We start from the raw sequence: 16,959 nt of genomic DNA, 5'->3' as shown, positions 1-16,959 counted from the left end.
CTGTAATTTGAGCACTCACTCTTATCCCCTTTGCCTTTGTACAATGGCACTATGCACTATGGAGGAAGTAAAGTGTTTTAGATATCTGGGAGTGGATCTGGCAGCGGATGGAACCGTGGAAGTGGAAGTGGATCATAGGGTGGGGGAGGGGGCGAAAATTCTGGGAGCCTTGAAGAATGTGTGGAAGTAGAGAACCTTATCTCGGAAAGCAAAAATGGGTATGTTTGAAGGAATAGTGGTTCCAACAATGTTGTATGGTTGCGAGGCGTGGGCTATGGATAGAGTTGTGCGCAGGAGGATGGATGTGCTGGAAATGAGATGTTTGAGGACAATGTGTGGTGTGAGGTGGTTTGATCGAGTGAGTAACGTAAGGGTAAGAGAGATGTGTGGAAATAAAAAGAGCGTGGTTGAGAGAGCAGAAGAGGGTGTTTTGAAGTGGTTTGGGCACATGGAGAGGATGAGTGAGGAAAGATTGACCAAGAGGATATATGTGTCGGAGGTGGAGGGAGCAAGGAGAAGAGGGAGACCAAATTGGAGGTGGAAAGATGGAGTGAAAAAGATTTTGTGTGATCGGGGCCTGAACATGCAGGAAGGTGAAAGGAGGGCAAGGAATAGAGTGAATTGGAGCGATGTGGTATACCGGGGTTGACGTGCTGTCAGTGGATTGAATCAAGGCATGTGAAGCGTCTGGGGTAAACCATGGAAAGCTGTGTAGGTATGTATATTTGCGTGTGTGGACGTATGTATATACATGTGTATGGGGGGGGTTGGGCCATTTCTTTCGTCTGTTTCCTTGCGCTACCTCGCAAACGCGGGAGACAGCGACAAAGTATTAAAAAAAAAAATATATATATATATATATATATATATCCCTGGGGATAGGGGAGAAAGAATACTTCCCACGTATGTATTCCCTGCGTGTCGTAGAAGGCGACTAAAAGGGAAGGGAGCGGGAGGCTGGAAATCCTCCCCTCTCCTTTTTTTTTTTCCAAAAGAAGAAACAGAGAAGGGGGCCAGGTGAGGATATTCCCTCAAAGGCCCAGTCCTCATCCTCTGTTCTTAACGCTACCTCGCTAATGCGGGAAATGGCGATTAGTATGAAAATATATATATATATATATATATATATATATATATATATATATATATATATATATATATATATATATTTTTCTTTTTCACACTATTCGCCATTCCCTGCGACAGCGAGGTAGCGTTAAGAACAGAGGACTGGGCCTTTGAGGGAATATCCTCACCTGGCCCCTTTCTCTGTTCCTGTTGTAAACTACAGTTAGTATGTAATTGCTGGGACCAGGGCCTTGGCATAAACAGGAATAGGATTTTACACATAATCCTTCCACCTCAGCTGTATATTTCCCATACACTTATGATATTTAATTAGGTTCTGTATAGAATTTATCGTACAAGCAAATGCAATAGGATTGTGCTTGCTTGGGCTAAAAGGGGGAATCTCTTTAGAAGCTGTCCTAAGTTCCAGATTACAAGAAGACTTCTTGCCAAAAAATATAGATATACACATTTCAGAGTATGTTTTATTTGAAAACATGTTTTGTTTACTGTATGCTGTATGCATGTAAGAGTAAGGTGCGGTTGATGAAAAAATAGATATGCATGTAGATACTCCAGGGTAGAGATTGGTACATCAAGAACTCACAAAGAAGATATATGCTCTGCTTGCATTTGATGGATGATGGGTAGTAAGTTTTCCTTCCTGTGAGGGATAGACATCACACAGTAGGCAGTAATTTAATGCTGAATAAAAAGCATTTCAGTATCTAAAGCAAATGTTTGATACACTAAAATCCCCCTTGCTGCCAGTTATACAAATGGACAAAACTAAATATATATGTAAATCTTCATACACTTTTCATTAGATTTTAATAATTTTTCAGTTGTGTTTTGGTAGATGCATAAATTTCATGTCTTAGTAAATTAATAACTGTGTTTACAAAAGATACACATACCTACAGGCTAAATACTTAGCAAAATTATCAAAATCTGACCTAAGGTCAACAAGTAAGCCTTAGAGAGCAGATGTCCTTGATCAAGAATTGCTTTTACATCTAGCAGGTGTCAGAATGGCAGTAAGAACATAAATGGAGAGTAAAACAAAACTGTACAAAAATGCAGAATTGTTCTTTCTTGGGAATGGGCTTTCTAAAGACAAGGGCAAGGTTGGAATAGTGTCTCACCATTGATGGAACTAAATCAACAATGTTATGCAAGTAGAAGTGGAATACAATATTACTTTTAAAATAAGTTGTTGAGAAGTTATCCATTCTCTATCTGTCACATGTAGTGCACAAAATCGGTCTCCTTTCCACAACCTTGCTGCACTGATCTTTCTGTGGTTCCCTTCGGCTGCTTCATATTCCTTGGTTCAGTCCGCTGACTGCTCATTACCCACCTGTATACCACATCACTCCAATTTACTCTTTCATGTGCATACCTTCTACCTTCCTGCATGTTCAGGCCCCAAAAACTGAAAAGCTGTTTCACTGCATCCTTCAATCTCCATTTAGTCTCCCCTTTCTCTTTTATCCCTCCAATTTTAACATATATCTTCTTTGTCACTTTTTCTTATGCTTTCACTCTATATATTCAGACCATATCAGCAAAACCTCTTCAGCTTTCTTGACCATACTCTTATTACCATGCTTCTCCCTTACCCTGTCATTACTTGCATGATTAACCCTTTTCACAACCCATACTATCCTCAAACATCATTTCATGTTCAATACATCCACTATCTTCCATGCATCTATATATATATATATATATATATATATATATATATATATATATATATTTTTTTTTTTTTGCTTTGTCGCTGTCTCCCGCGTTTGCGAGGTAGCGCAAGGAAACAGACGAAAGAAATGGCCCAACCCACCCCCATACACATGCCTTGATTCAATCCACTGACAGCACGTCAACCCCGGTATACCACATCGCTCCAATTCACTCTATTCTTTGCCCTCCTTTCACCCTCCTGCATGTTCAGGCCCCGATCACACAAAATCTTTTTCACTCCATCTTTCCACCTCCAATTTGGTCACCCTCTTCTCCTCGTTCCCTCCACCTCCGACACATATATCCTCTTGGTCAATCTTTCCTCACTCATTCTCTCCATGTGACCAAACCATTTCAAAACACCCTCTTCTGCTCTCTCAACCACGCTCTTTTTATTTCCACACATCTCTCTTACCCTTACGTTACTTACTCGATCAAACCACCTCACACCACACATTGTCCTCAAACATCTCATTTCCAGCACATCCATCCTCCTGCGCACAACTCTATCCATAGTCCACGCCTCACAACCATACAACATTGTTGGAACCACTATTCCTTCAAACATACCCATTTTTGCTTTCCGAGATAATGTTCTCGACTTCCACACATTCTTCAAGGCTCCCAGAGTTTTCGCCCCCTCCCCCACCCTATGATCCACTTCCGCTTCCATGGTTCCATCCGCTGCCAGATCCACTCCCAGATATCTAAAACACTTCACTTCCTCCAGTTTTTCTCCATTCCAACTCACCTCCCAATTGAATTGACCCTCAACCCTACTGTACCTAATAACCTTGCTCTTATTCACATTTACTCTTAACTTTCTTCTTTCACACACTTTACCAAACTCAGTCACCAGCTTCTGCAGTTTCTCACATGAATCAGCCACCAGCGCTGTATCATCAGTGAACAACAACTGACTCACTTCCCAAGCTCTCTCATCCCCAACAGACTTCATACTTGCCCCTCTTTCCAAAACTCTTGCATTTACCTCCCTAACAACCCCATCCATAAACAAATTAAACAACCATGGAGACATCACACACCCCTGCCGCAAACCTACATTCACTGAGAACCAATCACTTTCCTCTCTTCCTATACGTACACATGCCTTACATCTTCGATAAAAACTTTTCACTGCTTCTAACAACTTGCCTCCCACACCATATATTCTTAATACCTTCCACAGAGCATCTCTATCAACTCTATCATATGCCTTCTCCAGATCCATAAATGCTACATACAAATCCATTTGCTTTTCTAAGTATTTCTCACATACATTCTTCAAAGCAAACACCTGATCCACACATCCTCTACCACTTCTGAAACCACACTGCTCTTCCCCAATCTGATGCTCTGTACATGCCTTCACCCTCTCAATCAATACCCTCCCATATAATTTGCCAGGAATACTCAACAAACTTATACCTCTGTAATTTGAGCACTCACTCTTATCATGCAGGAGGGTGAAAGGCGGGCAAGGAATAGAGTGAATTGGATCGATGTGGTATACCGGGGTCGACGTGCTGTCAGTGGATTGAATCAGGGCATGTGAAGCGTCTGGGGTAAGCCATGGAAAGTTGTGTGGGGCCTGGATGTGGAAAGGGAGCTGTGTTTCGGGCATTATTGCATGACAGCTAGAGACTGAGTGTGAACGAATGGGGCCTTTGTTGTCTTTTCCTAACGCTACCTCGCACACATGAGGGGGGAGGGGGATGGTATTCCATGTGTGGCAAGGTGGCGATGGGAATGAATAAAGGCAGACTGTGTGAATTGTGTGCATGTGTATATATGTAGGTGTCTGTGTGTGTATATATATGTGTACATTGAGATGTATAGGTATGTATATTTGCATATGTGGCCGTGTATGTATATACATGTGTATGGGGGTGGGTTGGGCCATTTCTTTCATCTGTTTCCTTGCGCTACCTCGCAAACGCGGGAGACAGCGACAAAGCAAAATAAATAAATAGATAGATATATATATATATATATATATTTTTTTTTTTTTTTTTTTTTTTTTTTTTTTTTTTTTTATACTTTGTCGCTGTCTCCCGCGTTTGCGAGGTAGCGCAAGGAAACAGACGAAAGAAATGGCCCAACCCCCCCCCATACACATGTACATACACACGTCCACACACGCAAATATACATACCTACACAGCTTTCCATGGTTTACCCCAGACGCTTCACATGCCTTGCTTCAATCCACTGACAGCACGTCAACCCCTGTATACCACATGACTCCAATTCACTCTATTTCTTGCCCTCCTTTCACCCTCCTGCATGTTCAGGCCCCGATCACACAAAATCTTTTTCACTCCATCTTTCCACCTCCAATTTGGTCTCCCTCTTCTCCTCGTTCCCTCCACCTCCGACACATATATCCTCTTGGTCAATCTCTCCTCACTCATTCTCTCCATGTGCCCAAACCATTTCAAAACACCCTCTTCTGCTCTCTCAACCACGCTCTTTTTATTTCCACACATCTCTCTTACCCTTACGTTACTTACTCGATCAAACCACCTCACACCACACATTGTCCTCAAACATCTCATTTCCAGCACATCCATCCTCCTGCGCACATCTCTATCCATAGCCCACGCCTCGCAACCATACAGCATTGTTGGAACCATGTGTACGTGTAGGAAGAGAGGAAAGTGATTGGTTCTCAGTGAATGTAGGTTTGCGGCAGGGGTGTGTGATGTCTCCATGGTTGTTTAATTTGTTTATGGATGGGGTTGTAAAGGAGGTAAATGCAAGAGTCCTGGAAAGAGGGGCAAGTATGAAGTCTGTTGGGGATGAGAGAGCTTGGGAAGTGAGTCAATTGTTGTTCGCTGATGATACAGCGCTGGTGGCTGATTCATGTGAGAAACTGCAGAAGCTGGTGACTGAGTTTGGTGAAGTGTGTGGAAGAAGAAAGTTGAGAGTAAATGTGAATAAGATATATATATATATATATATATATATATATATATATATATATATATATATATATATATATATATATATATATATATGCTGCTTCTTAATCTTTAGTGCCTCACCCTTAACAGGCCACTGACAGAGGGCAAATCTAGTTCATTGTTTGCAGAGGCTCTTACCTAATGTTCCTACTGACTACTACTATGTAATGCTCCTACCTACTACTACTATTTTTTTTCTACCTAATGCTTCTGTCTAAATCTTCCTCCCTACTTCTGATCCTACCATTTTGCCCAAAGGCAGGGCTAGTGCATAATGCCCATTGCAGGAAAATCTGAGTTATGAAGAATGAGCTGCATGAGTTAAGTCTTGTCAAGTGTTACATATAACAAAGAGAGATTGTAGGTTTGTGGACAGAATGACAGTAATCTATATGTAAGTGAGGCAGGGCTAGTGCATAGTGCCCATTGCTGGAAAATCTAGCATTACGAAGAATAAGCTGCATGAGAAAAGTGTTGTCAAGTGTTACATATAACAAAGAGAGATTGTATGTTTGTGAACAGAATGCCAGTAATCTATATGTTAGTGAGGCAGAAAGAAAAGAGCTACTTAGGTCAGAGGAGTGCAATTTGATGACCACTAAAATGCTGGCTCACTAAGCAGATGTCACAAACCCTCCCAATACCTATCTATAGTACATGTCTTGCATTCATACAGCATTGTCAGGACTACTATACCTTCATATAAATGCATTTACACCCTACTAGACAGTGACCTCTCTTTCTACTCATTCATCATTGCTGTTGGTATGAATAAACTTTCAAACAAACCCATTTTCACCCTCCCATATTGTGACCTCTGCACATTTGTAAACGCTCCCAGTACCTTCACCCTGACTCACCTCTTCTATGGTTCCATTCACCTCCATTTCCACTTCCAGATATTTAAAACACTTCACTTCCTTTCATTTTTCTTTATTCAGAATCACACCCCTACTGATCTCTCTTTTTGCACTGCTACCCCTAATAACCTTACTTTTATTCACATTTACTCTCGCCTTTCTTTTTCAAACATTCTCCAAAACTCTGACACCGACTTCTACAGTTTTTCACTTGAGTCTGCCATCCGTGATATGTCATTAGGGAACAACAACTAACTCACTTTCTAAGCCCCTACACCCTTCACAAACTGCATACCTGCCCTGTTCTCCAAGACTCTTACATTTACCTCCCCCACCTCCCTCCATAGCTAATGAATTCCACTGCCAATTCATGGCTTTTAGTACCTTGCCTTTAACAGGCCACTAGTAGAGGGCAGCTATAGCTAGCATTTGGAGAGGTTCCAAGCAAATGTTCCTCCTAACTACTGCCTTATGCTTTTACCTATCACTGCCTAATGCTCCTGTCTAAATGTTCATACCTACTACTACGATCTATTGCTCTGACCACTTTGCCAAAAGGCAGGGCTAGCACATAGTGCTCACTGCAGGAAAATGTAGATTTACAAAGAATGAGCTATGTTAGTTATGTGTTGTCAAGTGTAATGTGTGACAGAGATTGCATTTTTATGGACAGAATGCCTATAGTCCATGTGTGGATGAGGCAGAAATGTAAGTTTGTGGACAGAATGCCAATAGTAAGGCAAAAAGAAAAGACAACTACCTGGATCAGAGGAGTGGAACTTGACAACCACTGAAGGGCTGGCTGACTACACAGCAGTACTGGTGATATACCTCCTAGGTCATTAGCTGCCTACCACATACTACTTCATCACCCAATCCATAAACAATTTAAACAGAGACACCTCCACCTAGAATCACTCGCCCTTCTCTCTACCTAATTACACACGTACCTTCCTCTCTTGATGAAAACTCACTGCTTTCAATAGCTTTCCTCCCACACAACATATTCTTAAGACCTATAAAGCATCATAACTATCATATGCCTTCTCCGGAATCATAAATGCCACATACAAATCCGTTAAGTATTTCATACACATTCTTAAGAGCAAACACCTGATCCACACATCTTCTACCACTTGAAACCACATTTTTCCTCCCCAATATGATGGTCACTGTATGCCAGGCTGCTTGAAGCCAATAGGATCACAATATATATTGTTGGCACTGTCATGTTTTTCCTGTGTCATTGAGGTATATGTAGAATGAATAATTGGCATAATTTATTCTGAGTATATTTTGGGCATTGGTCCATATCTCAAAAGAGAGTTCTAGTCAGTACTCTTGTACAGACAGTTACTTACATTCTGTTAATGATGATGACCAGTTCTTACATTCAGTCTGTTTCAGATTTGTAAACAAAACATTTTCACTTGATAGTTTTGAAAGCTCTTGTTGGATCCTAGAGTTATGTGAAAGTCTCAGTATTTTAGAAGGAGGGATGCATTCATCATAAGTTAAGATTTACCTTCAGTTATACCTATAGGTTAGATTTGATATTGTTGCATATTACATGATGTACTCAGTTGATCTATTTATATATTTATATATTATACTTTGTCGCTGTCTCTTGCGTTAGCGAGTTTTTTTTGTCGCAAGGAAACAGACGAAAGATTGGCCCAACCCACCCACATACACATGTATATACATACACGTCCACACGCACATATACATACCTATACATCTCAACATATACATACACACACAGACAAATACATATATACACATGTACATAATTCATACTGTCTACCCTTATTCATCCCCATCGCCACCCCACCACACATGAAATGACATCCCCCTCCCCCTGCATGTGTGCGAGGTAGCGCTAGGAAAAGACAACAAAGGCCACATTCATTCACATTCAGTCTCTATCTGTCATGTGTAATGCACCGAAACCACAGCTCCCTTTCCACATCCAGGCCCCACAAAACTTTCCAAGCTTTACCTTAGACGCTTCACATGCCCTGGTTCAATCCATTGACAGCACATCGACATCAGTATACCACATTGTTCCAATTGACTCTATTCCTTGCACGCCTTTCACTCTCCTGCATGTTCAGGCCCGATCACTCAAAATCTTTTTCACTTCATCTTTCCACCTCCAATTTGGTCTCCCACTTCTCGTTCCCTCCACCTCTGACACATATATCCTCTTTGTCAATCTTTCCTCACTCATTCTCTCCATGTGACCAAACCATTTCAAAACACCCTCTTCTGCTCTCTCAACTACACTCTTTTTATTACCATATATCTCTCTTACCCTTTCATTACTTACTCGATCAAACCAACTCACACCACAAATTGTCCTCAAACATCTTATTTCCAACACATCCACCCTCCTCTGCACAACTCTATCTATAGCCCACGCCTCGCAACCATATAACATTATTGGAACCACTATTCCTTCAAACATACCCATTTTTGCTTTCCAAGATAATGTTCTCGACTTCCATACACTTTTCAACACTCCCAGAACTTTCACCCCCTCCCCCACCCTATGACTCACTTCCGCTTCCATGGTTCCATCCGCTGCCAAATCCACTCCCAGATATCTAAAACACTTCACTTCCTCCAGTTTTTCTCCATTCAGACTTACCTCCCAGTTGACTTGTCCCTCAACCCTACTGTACCTAATGATAATAAACTTGCTCTTATTCACATTTACTCTCAGCTTTCTTCTTTCACACACTTTACTAAACTCACTCACCAGCTTCTGCAGTTTCTCACCCAAATCAGCCACCAGCACTGTATCACCAGCAAACAACAACTGACTCACTTCCCAAGCTCTCTCATCCACAACAGACTGCATACTTGCCCCTCTTTCCAAAACTCTTGCATTCACCTCCCTAACAACCCCATCCATAAACAAATTGAACAACCATGGAGACATCACGCACCCCTGCCGCAAAACAACATTCACTGAGAACCAATCATTTTCTTCTCTTCCTACTCGTACACATGCCTTACATCCTCAATAAAAACTTTTCACTGCTTCTAACAACTTGCCTCCCACATCATATATTCTTAATACCTTCCACAGAGCATCTCTATCAACTCTATCATATGCCTTCTCCAAATCCATAAATCCTACATTCAAATCCATTTGCTTTTCTAAGTATTTCTCACATACATTCTTCAAAGCAAACCCCTGATCCACACATCCTCTACCACTTCTGAAATCACATTGCTCTTCCTCCGTCTGATGCTCTAGATTGATATGGGTAAAACTGAAAGTGGATGGAGAGAGATGGGTGATTATTGGTGCATATGCTCCTGGGCATGAGAAGAAAGATCATGAGAGGCAAGTGTTTTGGGAGCAGCTGAGTGAGTGTTAGTAGTTTTGATGCATGAGACCGGGTTATAGTGATGAGTGATTTGAATGCAAAGGTGAGTAATGTGGTAGTTGAGGGAATAATTGGTATACATAGGGTGTTCAGTGTTGTAAATGGAAATGGTGAAGAGCTTGTTGATTTATGTGCTGAAAAAGGACTGTTGATTGGGAATACATGGTTTAAAAAGAGAGATATACATAAGTATACATATATAAGTAGGAGAGATGGCCAGAGAGCATTATTGGATTACGTGTTAATTGATAGGCGCTCAAAAGAGAGACTTTTGGATGTTAATATGCTAAGAGGTACAACTGGAGGGATGTCTGATCATTCTCTTGTGGAGGCGAAGGTGAAGATTTGTAGAGGTTTTCAGAAAAGAAGAGAGAATGTTGGAGTGAAGAGAGTGGTGAGAGTAAGTGAGCTTTGGAAGGAGACTTGTGTGAGGAAGTACCAGGAGAGACTGAGTACAGATTGGAAAAAGGTGAGAACAAAGGAGGTAAGGGGAGTGGGGTTAGAGTGGGATGTATTTAGGGAAGCAGTGATGGCTTGTGCAAAAGATGCTTGTGGCATGAGAAGCGTGGGAGGTGGGCAGATTAGAAAGGGTAGTGAGTGATGGGATGAAGAAGTAAGATTATTAGTGAAAGAGAAGAGAGAGGCATTTGGATGATTTTTGCTGGGAAATAATGCAAATGGCCGGGAGATGTATAAAAGAAAGAGGCAAGAGGTGAAAAAGAGGGCAAATGAGAGTTGGGGTGAGAGAGTATCATTAGATTTTAGGGAGAATAAAAAGATGTTTTGGAAGGAGGTAAGACAAGGGAACAAATGGGAACATCAGTGAAGGGGGCTAATGGGGAGGTGATAACAAGTAGTGGTGATGTGAGAAGGAGATGGAGTGAGTATTTTGCAGGGTTGTTGAATGTGTATGATGATTGAGTGTCAGATATAGGGTGTTTTGGTTGAGGTGGTGTGCAAAGTGAGAGGGTTAGGGAGAATGATTTGCTAAACAGAGAAGAGATAGTAAAGGCTTTGCGGAAAATGAAAGCCGGTAAGGCAGCGGGTTTAGACGGTATTGCAGTGGAATTTATTAAAAAAGGGGGTGACTGTATTGTTGACTGGTTGGTAAGGTTATTTAATGTATGTATGACTCATGGTGAGGTGCCTGAGGATTGGCAGAATGCTTGCATAGTGCAGTTGTACAAAGGCAAAGGGGATAAAAGTGAGTGCTCAAATTACAGAGGTATAAGTTTGTTGAGTATTCCTAGGAAATTGTATGGGAGGGTATTGATTGAGAGGGTGACGGCAGGTACAGAGCATCAGTTGATCTATCTTCCAAAAATTGTAGATTGATTAAACACTTCCACTCCTTAATAAGTCATGTTAACTATTGGGAAGGGAAGTATTTGTAAGTTGCCTTAATAAAAGAATCTGTTGAGCCATGAAAAGCAGCAAATGTTTATCTAACATCCATGTTTTACAAATAATGTCAGTAATATAAATGCAGATATTATTTGCTCTTATTTTTTTATTAGGGATTGTGGGTTTAACTATATTTATGAGATTTGATTTCTTTTTGCTTCTGAAATATATAGCTGGATCATGAAATTTTGTTTTGAAGGTGTATAGTGGAGAAAGAATACTTCCCACATTCTCTGCATATTGTAGAAGACAACTAAAAGGGGAGGGGGGGGGCTGGAAATCCTTCCCTCCTGTTTTTTTTTTTACTTTTCCAAAAAAAAAGGAAAGAAGGGGTCAAGCGAGGATATTCCCTCTAAGGCTCAGCCCTCTCTTCTTAACACTGCCTCGCTAATGCGGGAAATGGCAAATACGTATAAAATATATATATATTTTTTTTATTATACTTTGTCACCGTCTCCCGCGTCAGTGAAGTAGAGCAAGGAAACAGACGAAAGAATGGCCCCACCCACCCACACACACGTGTATACATACACGTCCACATGCACACATACATACTTATACCTTTCAACATATACATACATATATACATACACAGACATATATATATATATAAAAACACATGTACATAATTCATACTTGCTGCCTTTATTCATTCCCATTGCCACCCCACCACACATGAAATGACACCCCCCTCCACCCGCACGCACGCAAGGTAGCACTAGGAAAGGACAACAAAGGCCACATTCGTTCAAACTCTGTCTCTAGCTGTCATGCATAATACACCAAAACCACAGCTCCCTTTCCACATCCAGGCCCCACAAAACTTTCAACGGTTTACCCCAGATGCTTCACAGCGTTCCAATTCACTCTATTCCTTGCACGCTGTTCACCCTCCTGCATGTTCAGGCTCCGATCGCTCAAAACCTTTTTCACTCCATCCTTCCACCTCCAATTTGGTCTCCCACTTCTTGTTCTCTCCACTTTTGACACATATATTCTCTTTGTCAATCTTTGGTCACATGGAGAGAATGAGTAAGGAGAGATTGACAAAGAGGATATATTTGTCAGAGGTAGAGGGAACGAGGGGAAGTGGGAGACCAAATTGGAGGTGGAAGGATGGAGTGAAAACGATTTAGAGCGATTGGGGCCTGAACATACAGGAGGGTGAAAGGCGTGCAAGGAAGAGAGTGAACTGGAACGATGTGGTATACCATGTATGTATATGCATGTGTATGTAGGCAGGTTAGGCCATTCTTTCATCTGTTTCCTTGCACTACCTCACTGACGTGGAAGACAGCAACAAAGTATGATAATATAGAAATATTATTATTATTATTGTTAATCACCTGTCTCCCACGTTAGCAAGGTAGTGCAAGGAAACAGGCAAGGAATGGCCCAACCCACCCACATACACATGCATGTACATAAATGCCCACACATGCACATATGCATACATATACATTTCAAAGTATACATACATATATATACACAGACATATACATATATACCCATGTACATATTCATACTTGCTGCCTTCATCCATTCCGTTGCCACCCCGCAACACACAAAATAGCATATATATGTCTGTGTTTGTATATGTATGTATACAGTGAAATGTATATGTATGTATATGTGCTTGTGTGGGTGTTTATGTATGTACATGCGGGTGGGTTTGGCCATTCCTTGTCTGTTTCCTTGTGCTACCTCACTAACACGGGAGACAGCGGTTAAACATGATAAATAGATAAAATATGAATAACATGTCCGCCATTTCTGTTCCCGACGCCACCCCACCCCCACCCCACAGGAAAACAGCACAAATGCATGAAAGAAAAAAATAGTACATATACATCTTTTTTCTCTCATACTTGATCACCATTTCTCACATCAGCGAGTTAGCACCAGGAACAGAATTAAAAGGCCACATTCACTCATATCCATTCTCAAGCTGTCATGTGTAATGCCTAAAACCACAGCTTATCCACATCCAGACCTTACTGAACTTTCCATGGTTTACCCTGGATGTTTCAAATGCCCTGATTCAGTCCATCAACAGCACATTTACTCCAGTGTATTACATTGCTCTAATTTACTCAAATCCCATGCACATATTCAGGCCCTTATTGCTTAAAATCTTTTCCACTCCAGCTCTCCTTCTCCAATCTGGGCTCCCCATTCTCCTAGTTCCCTCCACTTCTGACACATATATCCTCTTTGTCAACCTTTCTTCATTCATCCTCTCCAAATGTCCAAAACATTTCAGCACACCCTCTCTCAACCACACTCTCTTTATTACTACCCATCTCTCTTACCCTTTCATTACTTACTTGATCAAACAACCTCACACTACGTTTTGTCCTCAAACATTTTATTTCCAACACATCCACGTCACTCCACACAACCCTATCTATAGCCCATACCTTGGGACTACTATCCCTTCAAACATACTCATTATTGCCTTCCCAGATAATGTTCTCTCCTTCATATTCTTCATCGCTCCCAGAACCTTGACCCACTCCCAGATATCTAAAACACTTCACTCCCTCCAATTTTTCTTCATTCAAACTCACACCCTAGCCTACTTGTCCCTCAACACTGCTAAACCTAATAACTTTCCCCATTCACACCCTTTTCCATACTCAGTAATCAACTTCTGCAATTTCTCCTTGGAACTTGCCACCAGTGCTTTATCAGCAGCAAATGACAACTGGCTCGTCAGTTTGTTTTATCATCATACAGCTTTTTCCACATTTTCATTCACATCTGTATTCCATTTCCCATCCAGTTGTGCATCCTAGTTGTTATTTAGCCAAAATGATATTCTTAGACCCATTCTTTCTATATGTATGAAATCCTTAGCCACTATGTGTTTCAGCAAAGCAGTTTGTAGGGGTTACTAGATGCAAATGAAAAGTAACAATCATCAAGGTAACCATAATTTTCCTGATTTTGATTGCAGTGCAGCCTTGAAGCTATCAGAGCCTCATAAAAGGCCTTCTTGAGTTGTGTTAAGTTGAATTACTACTTTATACTCTTACTGTTTCTTTAGTATCATCTCTTTCAATCCCTTTTTCTCTGAACTACCTCTTGACAGTGTTCTCTAGTTGTCGTTTATGTTTAGATTCATGAAAATGTATATCATTCTTCTGTCATCCATCTTTTGCCTTAGGATCCATCAATTTTATTTCCAACCAACTCTACATATGTAGGTACCCAGAGGAATGTGAAATTTCTTACCCTGTTGATTTTTAGATTCTTAACACAGTGTGCAATTTTCTTAGTCAGCACATCTTCAACTCTGTTTCTCCTATGTTTTAAACCTTCAGCACTCAAAGGTTGGAGAGGATCCTCCATATGCCTACCTTCTGTAAATGTGTTTCTTGAGTTGATTTTGGAGGCAGCTCATCTACCCTCAAAACATGGTCTGGAGTAATGATACATTGTAACTTCAACTTATGTCAGGCTATTTAAGGCATGGCCATGAAGGCCTGCTTACCTCAAATAACCTTGCTCATAAGGTACAGTGAGTTCATGGGAAAAGGCACGTGTAATGTACATAGATTCTCTTTAGGTTGATCGGTTTCAGATCAGACTAATACCTCTCTCTGTAAATCAAGAAACACTGACATGAAGGTACACTGTGGGAAGCATAGATCTGCCCCAGGAAAGGCTTTCCTGGAACTTCAGAACAAGAAGACCAAACTGCTTGGAGCCCATGTGATCACATTAATTATTGTTTCATTGTCATGTTTCACCTGTATCCTTGAGATATATATGAAATGAATCATTGGTGTATTCGTTCATTTTTTTAGGGGGCATTAGTCCTCATATCCGTAAAGAGTTCTAGTCAGTATCCTCATACATGTATAAGATAGTTGCTCAGTTTCTGTTAATGATGACTAGCAATTCTTAAATCCATTTTCCTTTTTGAATTGCAAAGAAAACATTTTCACTTAATTTTGAAAGCTTTTTGTTCGATGTTGCTTTTTGTGCATCCTATTGTAACATGAGTCTCTTACAAAAGGAGTTATGCTTTCTCAAGATTTGGCTTCAGTAATAGCTGCAGGTTGGAGTTGATAGTGTTGCATAGTACATGATGTGCTAAGTTGATCTCTCCACCAAATATTGTAGATTTAACACTGCTTAATAATTCTAGTTTGCTTATTGGAAAGGAAAGTAAAATGAAGTGCTCTGTAACTCTAATTATTTATAACTTGCCTAAATCAAAAATTTATTGGGCCAAGGAAAAATGAAAATCTTTGTGTAACATCTGTGCTTTACAGATTTCAGTAATCTAAAAGGAAGCACTGCTTACTCTTATTGTAGATTTGAGATTTTTGAGTTTATTTTGACTGTTTATCAGAGATTGGATTACTTTGCTTCTGAAATATATGGGTGGATTACTAATTTGTTTTGTGAAGCTGTATTTGTGAGTAAGAGAAACATGAAGGTGAAGAGAGCAGATTTCTTTTATTTTTAGATGCCATAAACATTTCTAAATCTTTAATAAAGAGATTGGTATTGGCAGAAGTTTTACTGCATCTTGTTGCATTAATGCACAAAAAGGATCACTAAGATATGAAGAGATGACCTTAATGTTCTTCAGTTTAAGACATAATGCTTTTATTGAGGGAGGACAAAATGAATTGCAGGTCTTGTGGCAGCTGTCACCCAAGTGTCCATGATTCCAGAAGAAGATATGTCCAACATTCTATATTATTTTATGTTCCTAGGAATGCTGCCTTCAATAAGGTGCTTCACCCCCCAACCCACACACACACACAGGTAACTGAAATTTCTGTCATGAATTATCAGCTATGGTTGTTCTGGGTTCTCTGGACTTTATAACCATTAATGTTTATGGGCAGCCATGATTTTGAAAAGAAAGGTTTAAGTTTTCCTGTCACAAATTGTACTAGATTTGTATCACACTATACTGAGGTGATACAATTTATTGATGTACCTTACTTTTGTAAATCAAAAATTATAGGTATTCTCAGCATAGAGCAGCACCCAGTTATGAATAGCAGTAGGGGGTAGGTACTTCTAGTCTCCGCATTCATAATGTCTAAGGTATTATAGTTTTTGAATTTTATAAAACTTCATAATTGTCTGATAGCAGAATTTCTTAGGATAGTACTCAATATGATTATGAATGTTGATAATGGTTACTGTACTTTAGTCTCTCAGTCATAATGGCAAGTTTTCTGGTCAAACATGTTTTCTGTTGTCTCATAGTTGTATTTAGTTACTGTAAACTACCATGCCAAGTTTGTTTATGATGTGGTATAAAGGACATCCTATGTATTTTAACAGTGTTCACCTTGTGTATGTGTAAATGACATGTGGATAATAAGGATTTTGCTGACAACAGTGTACAGCACTCAAAAATGTAGTGTCTTATAAATTATGAATACTCAAGGCCACTTATGGATAATCATAATCAGTTTCAAAGCGGATTGATTATGGCAGTTGCATCTTCATCTCACCAAATAATGGAAAGCATGTAATTAGTATT

The sequence above is a fragment of the Panulirus ornatus genome, chromosome 12 (assembly GCF_036320965.1).
Source record: "Panulirus ornatus isolate Po-2019 chromosome 12, ASM3632096v1, whole genome shotgun sequence".
NCBI classification, from domain to species: Eukaryota; Metazoa; Arthropoda; class Malacostraca; order Decapoda; family Palinuridae; genus Panulirus; species Panulirus ornatus.
Note: the sequence above shows the minus strand (reverse complement) of the source record.